Raw genomic sequence first — 10,000 nt, 5'->3', positions numbered from 1 at the left:
GGTTTTTGTATATGCTGCATAGAAATAACAATTACATATATAATTATGAAAAAAAATATTAATGCTAAGAAATTGTTTTTTGAGGATTCACATCAGATGTGAGTACACCATAACATTATGAAAATTCTGAGCTAATCATTTCATATATACTTAAGGTCGTTAAGTTGTTCTTTTCAGTTTTTATTTAAGTTATTGAATGACTTTTTCAAACATATATTACATACCACAGCTCCAAAATATGGCTGAAGGAATATCATGTCATAATCAGTCCTTCATAATTACTTCTGTAATAACCAGGATAACCACACACATGCACCACTGCATGAAAGATGTGACACAACACATATATGCACACTCTGTGTGTGTGTGTGTTTTCATGTGTGGGAGCATGTGTGTGTGTGTGCTTGTGTAATACATATTTATATATATACATATATATACATACATATATATATACATATATATACACATTCATATATATACATACATATTTATACATACATATTTATACATACATATATATACATATATATACATATATATATATATATATATATATATATATATATGTATACATCCATACATATATATATATATATATATATATATATAGAGAGAGAGAGAGAGAGAGAGAGAGAGAGAGAGAGAGAGAGAGAGAGAGAGAGAGATGGTTGAATATATATATGTATATATGTATATATGTATATATGTACATATATATGTATATATATATATATATATGTGTGTGTGTGTGTGTGTGTGTGTGTGTGTGTGGGTGTGGGTGTGGGTGTGGGTGTGGGTGTGGGTGTGTGTTTGTTTGTATGTTTGTGCGTGCGTGCATATGTGTGTGTGTGTGTGTGTGTGTGTGTGTGTGTGTGTGTGTGTGTGTGTGTGTGTGTGTGTGTGTGTGTGTGTGTGTGTGTGCGTGTGTGTATTATATATACACATACGCATATATATATATATATACAGTATATATATATATATATATATATATATTATATATACACATATGCATGTGTATATATTATATATACATATATACATATATAGATACATATGAGTATGTATATACATACATATATACAAATATATACATATACATATGTATATACATCTATATACATATATGTATATATACATATACATACATACATAGATATACACATGCTTATATTATATTATATATATGTATATATATATATATGTGTGTGTGTATGTGTGTGTGTGTGTGTGTGTGTGTGTGTGTGTGTGTGTGTGTGTGTGTGTGTGTGTGTGTGTGTGTATATGTATATGTGTGTGTGTGTGTGTGTGTGTGTGTGTGTGTGTATATGTATATATGTGTGTGTGTGTGTGTGTGTGTGTGTGTGTATTTATATGTATGTGTAAATGTATATGTGGATGTATGGATATACACATATATATTTATATTCATATACATATGTATGTGTATGATATTTATGAATTATATATATTTTCTGTATATGATCTTGTTTTCATTCCTTTAAAGTAACTATTTTGCTGTGAACTATCCTTGACAATGTTAACCTTAGTAGATTAAATGAAAGCTGAAAAGAACAAAAAGCATGGTATTTTGAAGCAAAAATGTAGCAGCCCGTATGCTTTATTACCCAAAAAAGTCAGGGTAAAAAGGAAAGTTTAAAAGTAAAATCCTGTTCTGTGCGTAAAATAAATGCTAGGCAATTGCTTCTTAGACATTTACTAAAATACAGCTTTTAACCTGCATAGGTGACTGTGGTTAACCATGTATATAGTTTCCCTTTTTGTCTAGTACTGGTTTGCTTCATAGCAAGTTTGTAGTGTTTGTAAAATGAGCACGATTGATACATTTTTTCAGCTATTCAAGATGACAGATTAATTATAAATTATTAAAATGAATTTTCTTCTTGTGAAAGAGTAATATGTTAAACAAGGATTTTAGTGTGGTAAATGGCAATAATGAATAGTGATATGAATTTGATTGTGTATTCTGTATATGTGTAAATATATGTATATATATATATATATATAGAGAGAGAGAGAGAGAGAGAGAGAGAGAGATTATATATATTATATACATCTGCATATACATATATATGTATGTATATATATACATATATATCTGTATGTATATATATACATATATATCTGTATGTATATATATACATATATATCTGTATGTATATATATACATATATACATACATAATACACACACACACACACACACACACACACACACACACACACACACACACACACACACACACACACACACACACATACACACACACATACACACATACACACACATACACACACACACACACACACACACACACACACACACACACACACACACACACACACACGCGCGCGCGCGCGCGCGCGCGCACGTATGAAGGGATGTGCATATGTATTTATGTATGTATTCATATACACATACTTTTATATGTATGTGTCTTTTTGTGTGTATGCACGCACATCGAATGTAGGAATGCATGCGTGTGTGTATATATATGCGCATGTATTGTTTCTCTACAAACGTATGCACAATAGTCATTGAACAGAATTGGTTGATAGATAAATGGGCATCCGTCGGAATAGATGTTCCCGTAGTCTTGTATGTCCTTTGTACACATAATATCACAAAGACAGCACGACAAGGTGTCCCCTGCAGTGGGCCAATCAGGGCGCAGCTGTTGGACCCAGCCCGCTTCGTCCTGGTTAGGGCAAGGCACGCGCCGGTCCAGGCAATAGGGCAGTAATTCCTACAAGTGTGTAGTTATACCAGTACAGGGGTAAAACGTTTTAGGATGTCGTGTTCGTACGTTGCTTATGGTTGGTATAGAGAAGGTTTGAATGACGCTATGCGACGCTTGAGTGGCTTCATATGTGCTGTTATTGTCATGTACTTGATTTGAGTTAGTTAGGATGGTGTTGAGTTTAAAGGAACACAGTGCAGTTAGGATGGTGTTGAGTTTAAAGGAACACAGTGCAGTAATTACGTCGATATAGAATTTTAAAATATACTCTAATGGCGGGACGAAAATGATTGTAAAATGTACTTGCTAGTTGTGGTATAAAGAACTAATCAACGGCAATATCCAGGAAGAAGGAAGGTTAAGCGGGATTAACACGAGGTAAACTAAAGGAAGGGGAAATTAACACAAATTGAATAATCAAAGCAGTAAATCTTTTACATCGGTTAGACTAGTGATGTCTGATATTCACGCGTGGAAGATGAAATCGGGGGGTGGGGGGTGGGAGGAGAAGGGAAGAAGCAAAATGATGAGAAGCAAATGAATGATACTAATAAGAAGAAGAAGCAGAACAAGACGAAGAAGAAAATGGAGGCGAAGAAGAAGAAGATATAAGAGGGAGAGGTGAAAAGGGTCCTAGAAGCGCGGCGGTGCCAAGAATCTTTTGAGAACAATGTTGTTTACTTTTCGGTCGACCCGAAAAAAAGAAGGTGAATCATTATTGTGAGCTGGCCCTGTCTAGTAGAATCTTAATAGTATGCAGGATTCTGCATTCCCGCCGGACTAAGGGACATTGCGCTCCTGACACTAATGGAGGCGTTGTTGGCGACGGCGAGAGCGTGGGGGGGGGGGGGCTGATGTGGAGGGGAGGGGAATAGAGGAGGGAAGAGGATGGGGAGGGGAGGAGGGGATAGGTGGGGGCAGGAGGAGAGGGAGGGGGAGGGAGTAGGGGAGAGGGGAGATTTCGGGAAGTAAGGGAGAGGCTTCGGTGACCCAGCTGCTGCATTTATTTCATTCCACCTCCCTTTTTGAATTTTTCCCATCGTCTCTTCTTCGTCATCTTCCGTTCTTCCTTATCTCCATGCTTTCATCTCCCTACCGCCATCCTCTAACTGATTATCATCCTTTTCCTTTTCTTTCTCCTCTTCCTCCTCCTTCTCCTCCTCCTCCTCCTCCTCATCCTCCTCCTCCTCCTCATCCTCCTCCTCCTCCTCCTCCTCCTCCTCCTCCTCCTCCTCCTCCTCCCTTCACCTCCTCCCCCCCTTCACCTCCTCCCTTCACCTCCTCCCCCCCTTCACCTCCTCCTTTCCCCTCCTCCTTTCCCCTCCTCCCCTTCACCTCCTCTTGTCTTCTCCCTTTTCTCTTCCTCTTCTTCCTCTTCCTCTTCCTCTTCCTCATCCTCCTTCGTGTCCTTTCCCTTGCTTTCCCTGCACCCCCATCCCCCCAACCCCCCAACCGCTATGTAGGATTAGTAAACCATTTAGAATTTTGTGCAGGTGTGTGAGTAAACAGGCGTCATAGGACCACATGAGGTTGGGTAGCAAGGTGGGGGGGGGAGGGGGGAGAAGACGGATTAAGAAAGAGGGGGGGAGGGGGAGGGGGATGGTTTGATAGGCCCTTTTGCCGTCACATGATGATGGTGTTGTTGATGATGATGATAATGGTGTTGATGATGATGATGGTGTTGATGATGATGATGATGATGATGGTGTTGATGATGATGATGATGGTGTTGATGATGATGATGGTGTTGATGATGATGATGATGATGGTGTTGATGATGATGATGGTGTTGATGATGATGATGATGATGATGAGGAGGAGGAGGAGGAGGAGGAGGGGGGGAGGGGGGAGGGGGGGAGGGGAGGGAGGAGGAGGAAGAGGAGGAGGAGGAGGAGGACAAGGGGGGAAAGGAGGAGGGAGAGATGAAGGAGCAGCAGCAGCAAGAGGCAGAAGGGTAATGATTACTTATTGCGAAGGCAAATATTTACGTTGATAACTAGATGTAATCAGTGCTAAGAGTTATATTTTGTTCCCTTCCCGCCATTAATCTTCTCCCCCCTCTCCTCTTTCCCTCTTTCTCTCTTTCTCTCTCTCTCTCTCTCTCTCTCTCTCTCTCTCTCTCTCTCTCTCTCTCTCTCTCTCTCTCTCTCTCTCTCTCTCTCTCTCTCTCTCTCTCTCTTTATCTCTCTCTTTATCTCTCTCTTTCTCTCTCTCTTTCTCTCTCCTTCCTCTTTTCTCATATTTCAGGTCTTCTCTCCTCTCCTTTCTTCTCTTTTTTCTCCTCTCTTATTTCCCCTCTTCTCTCTTTTTTCTCTCCTCCCTTATCTCCCCTCTTCTCTCTTATCTTCCGTCTTCACTCTCTCTTTTCCCCTCTCTTTTGTGTGTGTGTGTGTGTGTGTGTGTGTGTGTGTGTGTGTGTGTGTGTGTGTGTGTGCGTGCGCGTGCTTCTGATTTTGCATACGCGATCGCCCCCTGGATGGCATTAACCTTAGTGCATACGTAGGAAAGGGGGCGGGTTGGCCCCGTATACGATGCTGAAAAAAGTCAATGTTCAGGAGACAGCGACGATAAAGTATCCACATTTAGGTTTCCCTCGTAGGTTTCCCTCGTAGGTTTCCCTCGTAGGTTTCCCTTATAGGTTTCCCTCGTAGGTTTCCCTTATAGGTTTCCCTTGTTTGAAGAGGCTTAAGAGTGTGTTGGTTTTTGAAAGTGGGTATTGTTAAGTTGGTCATGGAGGGGATGCTGGTGGTGGCGGCGGTCCACGTGGCTTAGAGAGGGGAAAAAAAGGTGCTCTGAGTCAGATCTGAGGAGAGGGGGGGGGGGGGAGAGAAGAAGAAAAAAAAGAAGAAGAAGAAGAAGAAGAAGGAGAAGAAGAAGAAGAAGAAGAAGAAGAAGAAGAAGAAGAAGAAGAAGAAGAAGAAGAAGAAGAAGAAGAAAAAGAAAGGAGGGAGGTAGGGGAGTGGGAGGAGGAGGAAAGGAGAGAGGGAGGGAGGAAGGCAGGGAGAAAAAGGGAGATGGAGAGGGATTTTCTTTAGACAAATAAAGAACATTTTTACACTCGCAAATACAATGCATTAAGAGGTAATTCGGCTAAGTACTCCATGAGTAACACGGCCTTAGGAAGGATCTTTTAAGTACTATTTAATTGACATAATTGTCATAAAAGGCACTATCATCAGTAATTCGAATAAGTAAAGATTAAAAATACAACAATAATTATTTCTACAAACGCCAGGCAGCTTGATATAATAAAGGAAATGCAGACACACTATTATGTTCGTGCATGGCCACAAGATACAGCTCGGTTAGGGAGACAGACAAACAGAGTAGACAGACAATTGATAGGCATACCTTCATATGACAGCGAATAGGAAATGAGTATATGAATAAATAAATAAATGAGTAAATGAGCAAATAGATAACGAACCTGCGCATTCCTTGTGTCGCAGTCAATCGCTGTGATTCATTGGCGAGTCACACTGACACATTGTCAAGGGGAAAGACTCCAGTGACGTGGAAGGTGGGAGGGCGGGGAGGGGAGGGGGAAGAGGGAGGGAAGGAGGGAGGGAAGGAGGGAGGGAGGGGAAGTGAGGGGAGGGAATTGGAAGAGGGTTAGGGAGGGAAGGAAGGAAGGAGGGAGGGAAGGAAGGAAGGAGGGAGTGAGGGAATTGGAAGAGGGTTAGGGAGGGAAGGAAGGAAGGAGGGAGGGAAAGGGAAGAGGGTTAGGGAGGGAAGGAAGGAGGGAGGGAAGGGAAGGGAAGGAATGATGGAGGCAGGGGAAGGAAAGGGAAGAGGGTTAGGGAGGGAAGGAAGGAAGGAGGGAGGGAGGGAAGTGAGGGGGAAAGGGAAGAGAGTTAGGGAGGGAAGGAATGAGGGAGGGAGGGGAAGTGAGGGGAGGGAAGGAAGGAGGAAGAGAGGGGAGAGAGAGAGAGAGAGAGAGAGAGAGAGAGAGAGAGAGAGAGAGAGAGAGAGAGAGAGAGAGAGAGAGAGAGAGAGAGAGAGAGAGAGAGAGAGAGAGAGAGAGAGAGAGAGAGAGAGAGAGAGAGAGAGAGAGAGAGAGAGAGAGAGAGAGAGAGAGAGAGAGAGAGAGAGAGAGAGAGAGGGAGAGAGAGGGAGAGAGAGAGAGAGAGAGAGAGAGGGAGAGAGAGGGAGAGAGAGAGAGAGAGAGAGAGAGAGAGAGAGGGAGAGAGAGGGAGAGAGAGGGAGAGAGAGGGAGAGAGAGGGAGAGAGAGGGGGAGAGAGAGGGGGAGAGAGAGGGGGAGAGAGAGGGGGAGAGAGAGGGGGAGAGAGAGGGGGAGAGAGAGGGGGAGAGAGAGGGGGAGAGAGAGGGGGAGAGAGAGAGGGAGAGAGAGGGAGAGAGAGGGAGAGAGAGGGGGAGAGAGAGAGGGAGAGAGAGGGAGAGAGAGGGGGAGAGAGAGGGGGAGAGAGAGGGGGAGAGAGAGGGGGAGAGAGAGAGGGAGAGAGAGGGAGAGAGAGGGAGAGAGAGGGAGAGAGAGGGAGAGAGAGGGAGAGAGAGGGAGAGAGAGAGAGAGAGAGGGAGAGAGAGGGAGAGAGAGGGAGAGAGAGGGGGAGAGAGAGGGGGAGAGAGGGGGAGAGAGAGAGGGAGAGGAGGAGAGAGAGGGAGAGAGAGGGAGAGAGAGGGAGAGAGAGGGGGAGAGAGAGGGGGAGAGAGAGAGGGAGAGAGAGGGAGAGAGAGGGAGAGAGAGAGAGAGAGAAGAGAGAGAGAGAGAGGAGAGAGAGAGAGAGAGAGAAGAGAGAGAGAGAGAGAGAGAATGAGAATGAGAATGATTATTCCCTCCGTCCGCCTCTTGGCACGTGCGGCGGAGGGCAGGCAGCGTCGGCAGCGTCAGCGGTGAGTCTGCCGGGAGCAGTAATGTTCGGTGTTTAAGCGTCCCGCGAAGTCACGTAAAATAAACGAGCGCTTACCCCTAGCCCTAACTCGCGTGCAATCCGAGGGAGAGAAAGGTTGAGCAGCTGCCACGCAACCGATCTCCGAAGCTCGATCTCTGAAGCTCGATCTCTGAGGCTCTACCTCTGAAGCGCTACCTCTGATGCTTGATCTCTGAAGCTCTACCTCTGATGCTTGATCTCTGAAGCTCTACCTCTGATGCTTGATCTCTGAAGCGCTACCTCTGATGCTTGATCTCTGAAGCTCTACCTCTGAAGCTCTACCTCTGAAGCTCTACCTCTGATGCTTGATCTCTTAAGCTCTACCTCTGATGCTTGATCTCTGAAGCTCTACCTCTGATGCTTGATCTCTGACGCTCTACCGCTCTACCGCTGAAGCTCTACCTCTGACGTTCGATCCGCGAAGTTCTACCTCTGAGGCTCGATCTCTGAAAGGTTTTGCTGTACGTTAAGAACTTTTTTCTATATTTTTTGTTGTTCGAAAAAAAAAAAATAGTTTGATCTTCCTGCGGTCGACTTGCACCGTAAAGCGATACGTTTTGCAAATGATTCACGCCACTTTTCGACCAGAAGCGTAAATAGTAAACAGTAAACAGTTTACCCTCCCCCCATCTCCCGAATCCCACTCCGCTTGTCTTTTTTAAAACGACCTTTGTACTTTTACACGAAGTAATCTATGCCTGCTTGAGGAAACGAACTGATTACCCGTGGGAAGTAAATTACCCCGAACGAGATTCTGTTTATCTTCCAAATATCGCTTACCAGAAGAGAGAGAGAGAGAGAGAGAGAGAGAGAGAGAGAGAGAGAGAGAGAGAGAGAGAGAGAGAGAGAGAGAGAGAGAGAGAGAGAGAGAGAGAGAGAGAGAGGAAAAAAATCGTCGTAAATCGTCAATGAAATCCCCTCCCAAAAAGTTCCGAACAGTAATGGAGGACTGATAAGGAGCTTTCTCCAAATCAGCTTATCTGCGCGCGAGTCGTGACGGGAGAATGCTTGTTGTAGTAATCGCCTGTTGACGATGTCGGGGAAGCTCCTCGAGGGGGATGGGGGGGGGAGGGGGGGTGACGTGGGGGGGGTAACTTTGAACATGTTTCGAACAGGTTAATTAAAAAGAGTCAACGACCCAATGCGGCAAGATCAAAGTTAGATTTTTTTCCTCTCTAATTTTCTCTCTATTTTTTTCCTCTCTCTGTATATATATTTTCTCTCTCTCTCTCTCTCTCTCTCTCTCTCTCTCTCTCTCTCTCTCTCTCTCTCTCTCTCTCTCTCTCTCTCTCTCTCTCTCTCTCTCTCTCTCTCTCTCTCTTTTGAGGTGACTTGGGGTATATAAACTTTGTCCACAGGGAGGGCAAGTTCAAGTCCAATCTCAAGGTCCCCGGACGCAGGTGTTGAAATCATTAAATTAAATTGTAGAAGCTGAAAAAGAGAAGACAAAGGCGGGAAAAAACACTCTTAATGAGATGGCATTCAGTCCTATATCGTTAAAATCACAGATGACTTGATTTTTTTTTTTCTTTTTCTTTTTCGTTCCTTTCGTCTTCTTTTTCTTCTGCTTCTTCGGCGTGTGTCTCTTCTTCTCTTTCTGCTTCTACTGCTTCTTCTTCTTTTTCTTCTTCTGTGCCTTTTCTTCTTCTTCCTTCTCCTCCTCCTCCTTTTTATTTTATTATTACAGTCGCGATATGCAAAGCAGTGAGGGGTCGGAAAAGATTAATGGAGATAGTGGGAAGGAGGAAACACAGGAGAGGGAGAGAGAGAGAAAAGGAAACAGGGGACATAGAGAGGAGGAGAAAGGGAGGGGCGAGAGAGGGAGGGAGAAAGAGAGAAGAGTGTGTGTGTGTAAGTGTGTGAAGTGTGTGTGTGTGTGTGTGTGTGTGTGTGTGTGTGTGTGTGTATGTGTGCGTGCGTGCGTGCGTGCGTGCGTGCGTGCGTGCGTGCGTGGATGTGACGGAGGGTTACAGTGATCTGATAGAAGCGGGAAAACTAGCGACCGGCAATAGGTACCTTATTCCAGAAAATGCGCCTCGTCTTCGCCAAGTACTTACGAAGGCTGGGACGGAAGGGGGAAGAGGTCTGTACGCGGCGACGGCTGGACTGGGCTCTGAAGGGTCGTAACCGGGTCATAGGGCGAGGGGAATCTCGGAGGCGAGGGCGGATCACGTGACTTGTTTCCGTGCCAGTATATCGCGGGAGGCGGGGCCGGGGGGGGGTGGAGAGCTTGCGGTAGCCGTATTGTATCGATGGACCAATCGTTTAAATAGTCTTTTCAAAGAGTGTGGTTTAAGGTGTGGAGGGGATAGAGAGAGAGAGAGAGAGAGAGAGAGAAGAGGAGAG

General features: G+C 44.4%; 1 protein-coding gene across 1 annotated transcript in view; it reads left to right on the top strand.

The window, feature by feature from the left end:
• The window catches only part of LOC125039379 (mitogen-activated protein kinase kinase kinase 7-like), a gene marked incomplete in the record, with an annotated part of 225,210 nt that overhangs the window by 14,925 nt on the left and 200,285 nt on the right, over window positions 1–10,000 (top strand).

Source organism: Penaeus chinensis, chromosome 27, assembly GCF_019202785.1.
Source record: "Penaeus chinensis breed Huanghai No. 1 chromosome 27, ASM1920278v2, whole genome shotgun sequence".
NCBI classification, from domain to species: domain Eukaryota; kingdom Metazoa; phylum Arthropoda; class Malacostraca; order Decapoda; family Penaeidae; genus Penaeus; species Penaeus chinensis.
This window is presented reverse-complemented; position numbering and strand designations above follow the sequence as displayed.